The 10722-nt window shown below is 37.0% G+C and overlaps 1 non-coding gene across 1 annotated transcript; it reads right to left on the bottom strand.

Annotated features, from left to right (window-relative positions):
• Positions 1 to 10107: 10107 nt before the first annotated feature.
• On the bottom strand, positions 10108 to 10190 carry TRNAL-UAA (transfer RNA leucine (anticodon UAA)). The gene has a single exon. It is a non-coding gene; the product is annotated as a tRNA-Leu (tRNA).
• Positions 10191 to 10722: the final 532 nt, after the last annotated feature.

Raw genomic sequence — 10722 nt, 5'->3', positions numbered from 1 at the left:
TTGCAGATAAGTGTTCTTAATATGCTTTGTGGTTGTAGTTTTGTATGATCTTCCACATCATAAAAAATGGTAGTGTTGTGAAAGAGTTGATGTAACACCCCGATAAAAATAAGATAATTATTTAATTTAAGTTAATATTATATGTATTAATTTAATTAAATAATTGGAATTTTTGGATTATTATTATTATTATTATTGGAATAATAATTATTGGAAAATATATATATGTTGGAAATAAGAAAAAGAGTTCTATTTTGGTAAGAGGGTTTTTCACGTGAAAGCAGAGAAGCGGCTGAAAAGAGGAAAGGGCAAAGAGACAGAGCAAGAGGAAGAAGGTTGGAGAAGAGAAAAGCTTGAAACTTAAAGATTCGCCGGATTAACTAAGGTAAGGGGGGTTTATCGTCGTTTAATGGGTATTATGGGGTAACATGTAATGGGTAGTGATAAGCCGTTGATTTGACCCTAATTGGATTATGAATGTTGAAAAATTGTGATGAATAGTTGATGTGAAAACGGTAATTGAATCTGTAATTGGATGGGTAGTGATTTTCCGAAAACGTAGCTTTTTACGGAATTGGAATCGGAGGTCCGGAAGTCCTCCAACGGCGGAAAATGCGGAGAATTCTGCATTCTGCTTCGTGTTAGCGCAAGAACAGCTTTCTGTCTTGCGTTAACCGGTTAACCTAGGGTGTTAACCGGTTAACACTGTTGTGAGTTGTGAATTATTGCTGTTCTGGTTGCGTTAACCGGTTAACCCAGGGCGTTAACTGGTTAACACTGTTGAGTTTGGCCAGGAAGCGTGTTCTGTCTGCGTTAACCGGTTAACCCAGGGCGTTAACCGGTTAACACTGTTGGAAAAGTGAAAAATCGAATTTGCTCAGAATTTAATGAAATTCGTCAGGGTGAGTCGGGTAATATTATAGTTAATTTTGGACGAGTAATTTTGTTGGGTTTATGTTATGAAATGTCGATACAAGTATGAATTGAGATTATACGTCGGAAAGTTGTTAAAGATACTGAGTTGTAGGCTTGGTGAGCCAAAGTTGATTATAAGCTGATTATAATTTGATTATAAGTTGATTATGTTGAAAACGTTGTTGTGTTGCTATTATTGTTATGTTGTCGGAATGTTAAAGTCGTGTATGGCATGTACATTCATATGCATTAAGTCGGAGCTTTGCTCACACCACGTTGGCCTGGATTGGCAAAAGTTGAAAGTTGAAGGCTTATGCCTTGATGCCTCGTTAAATTGGCAAATTTTAAGTTGGGAGTTTTACTCCGAATGGTACCACATGCATGACGAGTCGAGTCTCATTAGAGTTGCATTTTTGTTGGTTTGTTGTATGGGTATTTAACTTAATTGAGATTATAAGTGTGCCTTATGTTGGTGTTGAGTATGATGTTTGAGTTGATGTGCCGTTACTGAATGCGTGTTATGATTAGGGTGATGAAATGTGTTAAAATTACTTAACATTGCATGATATTTTATAATGCTTATTATATCGGCTGAGGAACTCACCCTTACAACTATTTTTCAGGTAACGGGCAGTGATTGAGTAGGAGCTAGTGCTGGGAGTCTAGTGTAGTTCCTTAGTGGGTCATGCTCTGGTAGATGTAACATCGGGATGGGATGTTTTAAATGTTTTATTGTTGGTTGTGAACCAGTTTACATGTAATATGCTACATGTTTTGCATGATTGATTTAATCTCTATCCGCTGCGTATTGTGCAAATGCTGTATGTTTTGAATTAATAAAAGAGCATGACAGTTATCATGGTGAATGGGTGAAGTAATTGTGTGACACCCTTAATTGCATATTTACTCTGATTAATATACGTTGTTATTTTAATTAAGCTTTTGGGGTATTTTAGAAGGGTGTTACATTAGTGGTATCAGAGCAGGTCGGTCTGTCCGGCCAGTTGTCGTGTCGTTACTGTCTAACAATTGTGTATTGTTACCAATCTAACTTTTAAGTTGTGTTGAAGTGATAAGTTGAAATGGCTGGAAGGAATGACGCTGCAATGGCTGCCGCAATGCAAGCGATGGCACAAGCTGTGCAGAACTTGCCAAATGCTGGTGGAGATGCTGGATCACGTAGCTTGGCGACTTTTCAAAGAGAGAATCCGCCGGTGTTTAAAGGGAAGCATGATCCAGATGCAGCCTTGGGATGGTTGAAAGAGATCGAGAGAATCTTCCGTGTTATGGATTGCACTCCAGCTCAGAAGGTTCGGTATGGTACTCACATGCTAGCAGTCGAAGCTGATGACTGGTGGCTAGAGACTCACGAGAGGTTGACCGTGGCAGGTGAAGTCATTACTTGGGATGTATTCCGTAGGGAATTCATGAGAAAGTATTATCCGGAAGATGTCCGTGGTAAGAAGGAAATTGAGTTCCTTGAGCTGAAGCAAGGAAACATGTCTGTCACCGATTATGCTGCAAAATTTGTGGAGTTGTCCAAATTTTATCCTCATTACACTGGTGCTGGTGCTGAATTTTCAAAGTGCATCAAGTTTGAAAACGGACTGCGCTCTGAAATTAAGAAGGCTGTTGGGTATCAGAAGATACGCATTTTTACTGAATTGGTTGATAGCTGCAGGATATTTGAAGAAGACAATAATGCTCATTACAAGAGTGTCAGTGACCGCAGGGGCAAGCAACATCAAAACCGTGGCAAGCCGTATGATACTCCAGCGAGAAAAGGGAAACAAGGAGCTGCTCCGGCTCAGAGGACTAGTGGGGGAGGTGCTCCTGCTGGTATAGTCTGCTTCAAATGTGGTCAGGCTGGTCATAAGAGTAATGTATGCACTGCTGAAGTAAAGAGGTGTTTTCGCTGTGGTAAGACTGGCCATGCAATAGCTGATTGCAAGCACAAGGAAATGATTTGTTTTAATTGTGGCGAAGAAGGGCATATTGGAAGTCAGTGTCAGAAGCCAAAGAAATCTCAAACTGGACAGGTGTTCGCATTGACCGGAACTCAAACCTCCAGTGAGGACAGACTTATCCGAGGTACATGTTTCATAAATGGTACTCCTTTAATTACTATTATTGATACCGGTGCTACACACTGTTTTATTTCTGCTGACTGTGCTCGAAGACTGGGTTTAAAATTGTCCGCTTTGGATGGTGAATTGATTGTTGAGACCCCAGCTAAGGGATCAGTAACTACTTCTTTGGTATGTTTAAAATGTCCTTTGTCGATCTTCGATAAAGATTTCTATGTTGATTTAGTATGTTTGCCGTTGAATGGGATGGATGTAATTCTTGGTATGAACTGGTTAGAGTATAATTATGTTCATATAAATTGTCATCGTAAGTCGGTGAGGTTTTCCACTCCTGAAGAGGAAGGAGTTGACTTATTACCTTTCAGAGAATTGCGAAAATTGATGAAAGAGGGAGCTCAGATGTTTTCTTTGATGGCGACGTTGTCGGTTGAGAGTAAAGCTAAGATTGAGGAACTGTTAGTGGTGAAAGAATTCCCTGAAGTTTTTCCTGATGAAATTCCTAGTGTGCCGCCAGAGAGGGAAGTTAAATTTACTATTGATCTGGTACCTGGTACTAGGCATGTTTCGATGGCACTGTATAGAATGTCGGCATCTGAATTGTATGAATTAAAGAAGCAATTGGAAGACTTACTTGAGAAGAAGTTTATAAGACCAAGTGTGTCACCGTGGGGAGCTCCAGTGTTGCTAGTAAAGAAGAAAGATGGTAGTATGAGGCTTTGTATTGATTATAGACAATTGAATAAAGTAACGATAAAAAATAAGTATCCACTACCGAGAATAGATGATTTGATGGATCAATTAGTGGGTGCTTGTGTGTTCAGTAAAATTGATTTGAGATCGGGCTATCATCAGATCAAAGTGAAAGATGAAGACATCCAGAAGACAGCGTTCAGAACTCGGTATGGACATTATGAGTATTCTGTGATGCCTTTCGGTGTGACTAATGCGCCGGGAGTATTTATGGAATACATGAATCGTATTTTCCATACTTATCTGGACCATTTTGTGGTAGTATTTATTGATGATATTTTGATTTACTCTAAGTCCGAAGAAGAGCACAAGGAACATTTGAGATTAGTGTTGGGTGTTTTGAAAGATAAGAAATTGTATGCGAAGCTGTCCAAGTGTGAGTTTTGGTTAAGAGAAGTCAGTTTTCTCGGCCATGTAATTTCAGGAAAAGGTATTGCTGTAGATCCTTCCAAGGTAGAAGCTGTATTGCAATGGGAGACTCCTAAGTCGGCTACCGAGATTAGAAGCTTCTTGGGATTAGCTGGATATTATAGAAGGTTTATTGAAGGATTTTCTAAGTTAGCACTTCCGTTAACTAAATTAACTTGTAAAGGTAAAGCTTTCGTGTGGGATGTCCAGTGCGAAGAGAGTTTTAATGAATTAAAAAGGAGATTGACGTCGGCGCCGGTTTTGACTTTGCCAAATCCGGAGGAACCGTTTATAATTTACTGTGATGCTTCATTGATGGGTTTAGGAGGTGTGCTCATGCAAAATAATAAAGTAATTTCTTATGCGTCGCGACAGTTAAGAATTCATGAAAAGAACTATCCTACGCATGATCTTGAACTTGCTGCTGTGGTGTTTGTGCTAAAAATCTGGAGGCATTACCTTTATGGTTCCAGATTTGAAGTTTTCAGCGATCATAAAAGTTTAAAGTATCTATTTGATCAGAAAGAGCTGAACATGAGACAACGTAGGTGGTTCGAATTGCTTAAGGATTATGATTTCGGTTTGAATTATCATCCAGGAAAAGCAAATGTTGTGGCCGATGCTTTAAGTAGAAAGACCTTGCATGTGTCAGCAATGATGATTAAGGAGTTGGAATTAATTGAGCAATTTCGTGATATGAGTTTGGTTTGCGAAGTAACCCCGCAGAGTGTAATGCTAGGAATGCTAAAGATTAATAATGATTTTATGGATAGTATCCGAGAGGCACAAAAATTGGATGTGAGATTAGTAGATATCCTTAATCGTTGTGGTCAATCAGAGAAGAGTGACTTTAGGATTGATGCGAGAGGTGTGTTGAAGTTAGGGGAAAGAATTTGTATTCCTGATGATGCGATTTTGAAAAGAAGCATTCTAGAAGAGGGTCATAGAAGCAGTTTGAGTATTCATCCAGGAGCTACTAAAATGTATCAGGATTTAAAGGAAATATTTTGGTGGCCCGGAATGAAAGAAGATGTGGCTCGTTTTGTGTATGCGTGCTTAACTTGTCAGAAGTCGAAGATTGAGCATCAGAAGCCTGCTGGGTTGATGCAACCGTTGGAAGTTCCAGAATGGAAATGGGATAGCATTTCTATGGACTTTGTAACGGGGCTGCCTGCTACTTTAAGAGGGCATGATTCGATTTGGGTGATCGTTGATAGGCTCACGAAGTCGGCTCACTTCATACCTATTAACATCACTTACCCAATTGCGAAGTTGGCAGAGATTTACATCCGAGTAATTGTAAAGTTGCATGGTGTTCCTCTGTGTATTGTGTCGGATAGGGATCCGAGGTTTACATCGGGATTTTGGAAAAGTCTGCAAGATTCGTTGGGCTCTAAGTTGAGGTTGAGTTCGGCATATCATCCTCAAACTGATGGCCAAACTGAGAGAACTATTCAGTCATTGGAGGATTTACTGAGAGCTTGTGTTCTTGAACAAGGAGGTTCGTGGGACACTTATCTTCCATTGATCGAGTTCACATATAATAATAGTTACCATTCTAGTATCGGAATGGCGCCTTTTGAAGCATTGTATGGTCGTAGATGTAGAACTCCGTTGTGTTGGCATGAATCTGGTGAGGGTGTAGTACTTGGACCAGAGTTAGTTCGAGAAACTACCGAGAAAGTGAAGTTTATCCGAGAGAAGATGAAAGCTTCTCAGAGTAGGCAGAAGAGTTACCATGACAAGCGGAAGAAGGATTTAGAATTTCAAGCTGGTGACCATGTGTTTTTGAGAGTCACGCCTGTGACCGGTGTTGGGAGGGCTTTGAAGTCTAAAAAGCTCACTCCTCGCTTCATTGGTCCGTATCAAATCTTAGAACGAGTTGGAAAAGTTGCTTATTGGATGGCATTACCACCTAATCTTTCGAATTTGCATGATGTATTTCATGTGTCGCAGCTTCGGAAGTATGTCTCAAATCCGTCTCATGTGGTTAGTATGGATGATGTGCAAGTGCGGGATAATTTAACAATGGAGACAAAGCCTGTACGAGTTGAAGATCGTGAAACAAAGACTCTTCGAGGAAAAGAGATTGTGTTGGTTAAAGTCGTTTGGTTGGGAGCTGCGGGCGAAAGCATGACATGGGAATTGGAGAGCAAGATGCGAGACTCCTACCCTGAGCTGTTTGAAGCAGGTAAATTTTCGAGGACGAAAACTCTTTTAGTGGGGGAGAGTTGTAACACCCCGATAAAAATAAGATAATTATTTAATTTAAGTTAATATTATATGTATTAATTTAATTAAATAATTGGAATTTTTGGATTATTATTATTATTATTATTGGAATAATAATTATTGGAAAATATATATATGTTGGAAATAAGAAAAAGAGTTCTATTTTGGTAAGAGGGATTTTCACGTGAAAGCAGAGAAGCGGCTGAAAAGAGGAAAGGGCAAAGAGACAGAGCAAGAGGAAGAAGGTTGGAGAAGAGAAAAGCTTGAAACTTAAAGATTCGCCGGATTAACTAAGGTAAGGGGGGTTTATCGTCGTTTAATGGGTATTATGGGGTAACATGTAATGGGTAGTGATAAGCCGTTGATTTGACCCTAATTGGATTATGAATGTTGAAAAATTGTGATGAATAGTTGATGTGAAAACGGTAATTGAATCTGTAATTGGATGGGTAGTGATTTTCCGAAAACGTAGCTTTTTACGGAATTGGAATCGGAGGTCCGGAAGTCCTCCAACGGCGGAAAATGCGGAGAATTCTGCATTCTGCTTCGTGTTAGCGCAAGAACAGCTTTCTGTCTTGCGTTAACCGGTTAACCCAGGGTGTTAACCGGTTAACACTGTTGTGAGTTGTGAATTATTGTTGTTCTGGTTGCGTTAACCGGTTAACCCAGGGCGTTAACCGGTTAACACTGTTGAGTTTGGCCAGGAAGCGTGTTTTGTCTGCGTTAACCGGTTAACCCAGGGCGTTAACCGGTTAACACTGTTGGAAAAGTGAAAAATCGAATTTGCTCAGAATTTAATGAAATTCGCCAGGGTGAGTCGGGTAATATTATAGTTAATTTTGGACGAGTAATTTTGTTGGGTTTGTGTTATGAAATGTCGATACAAGTATGAATTGAGATTATACGTCGGAAAGTTGTTAAAGATACTGAGTTGTAGGCTTGGTGAGCCAAAGTTGATTATAAGCTGATTATAATTTGATTATAAGTTGATTATGTTGAAAACGTTGTTGTGTTGCTATTATTGTTATGTTGTCGGAATGTTAAAGTCGTGTTTGGCATGTACATTCATATGCATTAAGTCGGAGCTTTGCTCACACCACGTTGGCCTGGATTGGCAAAAGTTGAAAGTTGAAGGCTTATGCCTTGATGCCTCGTTAAATTGGCAAATTTTAAGTTGGGAGTTTTACTCTGAATGGTACCACATGCATGACGAGTCGAGTCTCATTAGAGTTGTATTTTTGTTGGTTTGTTGTATGGGTATTTAACTTAATTGAGATTATAAGTGTGCCTTATGTTGGTGTTGAGTATGATGTTTGAGTTGATGTGCCGTTACTGAATGCGTGTTATGATTAGGGTGATGAAATGTGTTAAAATTACTTAACATTGCATGATATTTTATAATGCTTATTATATCGGCTGAGGAACTCACCCTTACAACTATTTTTCAGGTAACGGGCAGTGATTGAGTAGGAGCTAGTGCTGGGAGTCTAGTGTAGTTCCTTAGTGGGTCATGCTCTGGTAGATGTAACATCGGGATGGGATGTTTTAAATGTTTTATTGTTGGTTGTGAACCAGTTTACATGTAATATGCTACATGTTTTGCATGATTGATTTAATCTCTATCCGCTGCGTATTGTGCAAATGCTGTATGTTTTGAATTAATAAAAGAGCATGACAGTTATCATGGTGAATGGGTGAAGTAATTGTGTGACACCCTTAATTGCATATTTACTCTGATTAATATACGTTGTTATTTTAATTAAACTTTTGGGGTATTTTAGAAGGGTGTTACAGTTGATGAGCTGCAGTAAAAAAACATTTGTGTAGTTTGGGCTAGAGAAAATTGATGGAAGAAAATTTTTTTTACTTGTAGAAAGTTCAAGTCAAAGATGTATTGATACAATCAAGATTACACAGGGTGCAAGATTATTTTTGTGGTTGAATAGCTTCCTGCCAACAAGGAAGTTGCGCCATAATATTTCAACCTGATTTTCGACATGTGAAAATTCTTGAAGTGGTTTAACTTGAAGTGAAGCATACTCTTCTTTAGGTGGAGTATGATAGTTTTTTAAAATTATGATTGTCGATGAAGACAATGTGAAATTCTTTGAGTGGTTTACCTTAAAGTGAAATTTATTCTTCATGATAAAGTATATGATTGTCGGTGATGATAATGTGAAATTCTTGAAATGGTTTAACTTCAAATGAAATATATTCTTCATGAGAGAGTATGATAGTTTTTTAAACTACGATTGTCAGTGAAGACAATGTGAAATTCTTGAAGTGGTTTATCTTCAAGTGAAATATATTCTTCATGAGAGAGTATGTTAATTTTTAAAACTATGGTTGTTAGTGAAGACAATGTAAAAATTCTTGGAGTGATGTAGCTTCAAGTAACTATACTCTTTATAATGGAGTATGATTGTCAGTGAAGACTGTGAAAATTTATGTATTATTTTCAATCATTATGGAAATTGTTGAGGTTGATTGAAAATATATATGTTGATACTCTTTATGATGGAGTATAATTGTCGGCGAAGACAATGAAAGTTTATGTATTATTTTCAATCAAGGTGGAGAGTGTTGGGGTTGGCTGAAAATATATATATTGAAAAAGTCCACATCGTTTAATTTTGTGAATGAAGAGATGATCCAAAACTATATATAAGATATAAGTTCTTCAAAATCTCATGTCGCTTACTTTTGTAAAAAAAATAGGGAGTCCAAGACTATATATAGGATTCAAGTTCTTCATTCCAAGAGGTATTAGTCAAAAGCATTTTAAGCTTGTATTTGACTTTCTTTGTTCTCTTATACTCTTGTATTAGAGTGTTGTGAGATGTAGTTAAATATTTGTTTTGGAGCGTGTGGATGTATTAGGGGCCTGGATTAATCTATTGATAAGGATCGTAGTTTTTTCTCCGATTTTTAAATTTTTCACATTATATTCTTGTGTTGTGATTGTGTTTCTCTTTTTTTTCTAAGATTCTCCTCCTTCCTTTAAATGGACTAATATATCCTTAGCTTCTTTAATCTTATCATGCGCACCAGAACAAAACAAAACATCTTCCAATAAGTTTTGCCTTCAAAAGTTTGAGTTTCTTGACCAAAATCAATATAGGGCATCCAACGATCTTAATTTTCCTATTCTTGCCATCATCATGGAGAGATCACATACTCATAAATCTAAATAGAGAAGCAAATTTCATCTCATTCAAATCAAATTGAAGTTGAATAAAATAGTTATCAGGTTAATTTTTTATCAAAGTACTACAAGATATTGTTTGACACATATCAATCTAATCATGGTTACATAAGGCATTATCTAGTATTTTGAGTCTTTGAAAGGATAAAATGTGTACAAAATTAGATTTACCCAAAATAAAGGTATTCTATATTGAGCTTTTTAACTTGTGACCTTTGTAATATTCATCATAATAATCGAATGATTGTAATTGTATTAATAACATCAAGTTAGTTAGAAATGATGAAGTTTTTTAGGATTTTACTAGTTGACAAATAATTATATCATAGTACTGTATTTGAAATCATCTTTATTAGTAGTAACATTTTATATTCTGATCAAGTTTCTTGGAAAAATAATCACTTAATTAGGTCTAAGTGGAGAATTATCAGTTGTGTTTAATGAAAGTCATTGTAGAAGTTTGTATCAAATGTTAAGATAAATGTGAGTGGTTTTAAAAAAAACAATGAATGCTGGCTGTGGGGTTCGAACCCACGCGCACTTATGTGCAGAAGATCTTAAGTCTTCCCCCTTAACCTCTCGGGCAAACCAGCTGATGTTTAATGTTTTCAATTTTATTCTATATACTCTCATCATATTTCAACTGAAAATTTACAATACAAACAGAACCTAAATATTTTATTTCCTTTTACATATTTGTACATTCTGATGATAACTAATTTTGTCAGAAAAAAATTACATGAGTTTATGGATAGTCTTGTGTAAACCTCTTGAAGAAATATATAATTTGTTCAAATCCAAACGAAATAAACTAGAACCTAATTAGTTTGAGAAGAAGAAAATTATAGTTTTCACCATTAACCAGTTGAATAACAATTAGATACATGTGGATTTTAGATACCGGTCATATATGACATTCCCTTTAATGGTTACTGCATTGAAGTACATTACACTAGTAAAGTAAAACTAAATGGAGAATTAATAGAGAAAGTTTTGCTTCTACCTGAGTGCATTGTGAATTTCGTATCAATATAAAGATTGTGTAAGGGGCACGATTGTGTTCTCTCTTTGAAGGAAATCCATGCCTTATACAGTAAACTGTAATTTGAAGATTATTAGTTTCAC

This window comes from Lathyrus oleraceus, chromosome 7 (genome assembly GCF_024323335.1).
Source record: "Lathyrus oleraceus cultivar Zhongwan6 chromosome 7, CAAS_Psat_ZW6_1.0, whole genome shotgun sequence".
NCBI lineage: Eukaryota > Viridiplantae > Streptophyta > Magnoliopsida > Fabales > Fabaceae > Lathyrus > Lathyrus oleraceus.
This window is presented reverse-complemented; position numbering and strand designations above follow the sequence as displayed.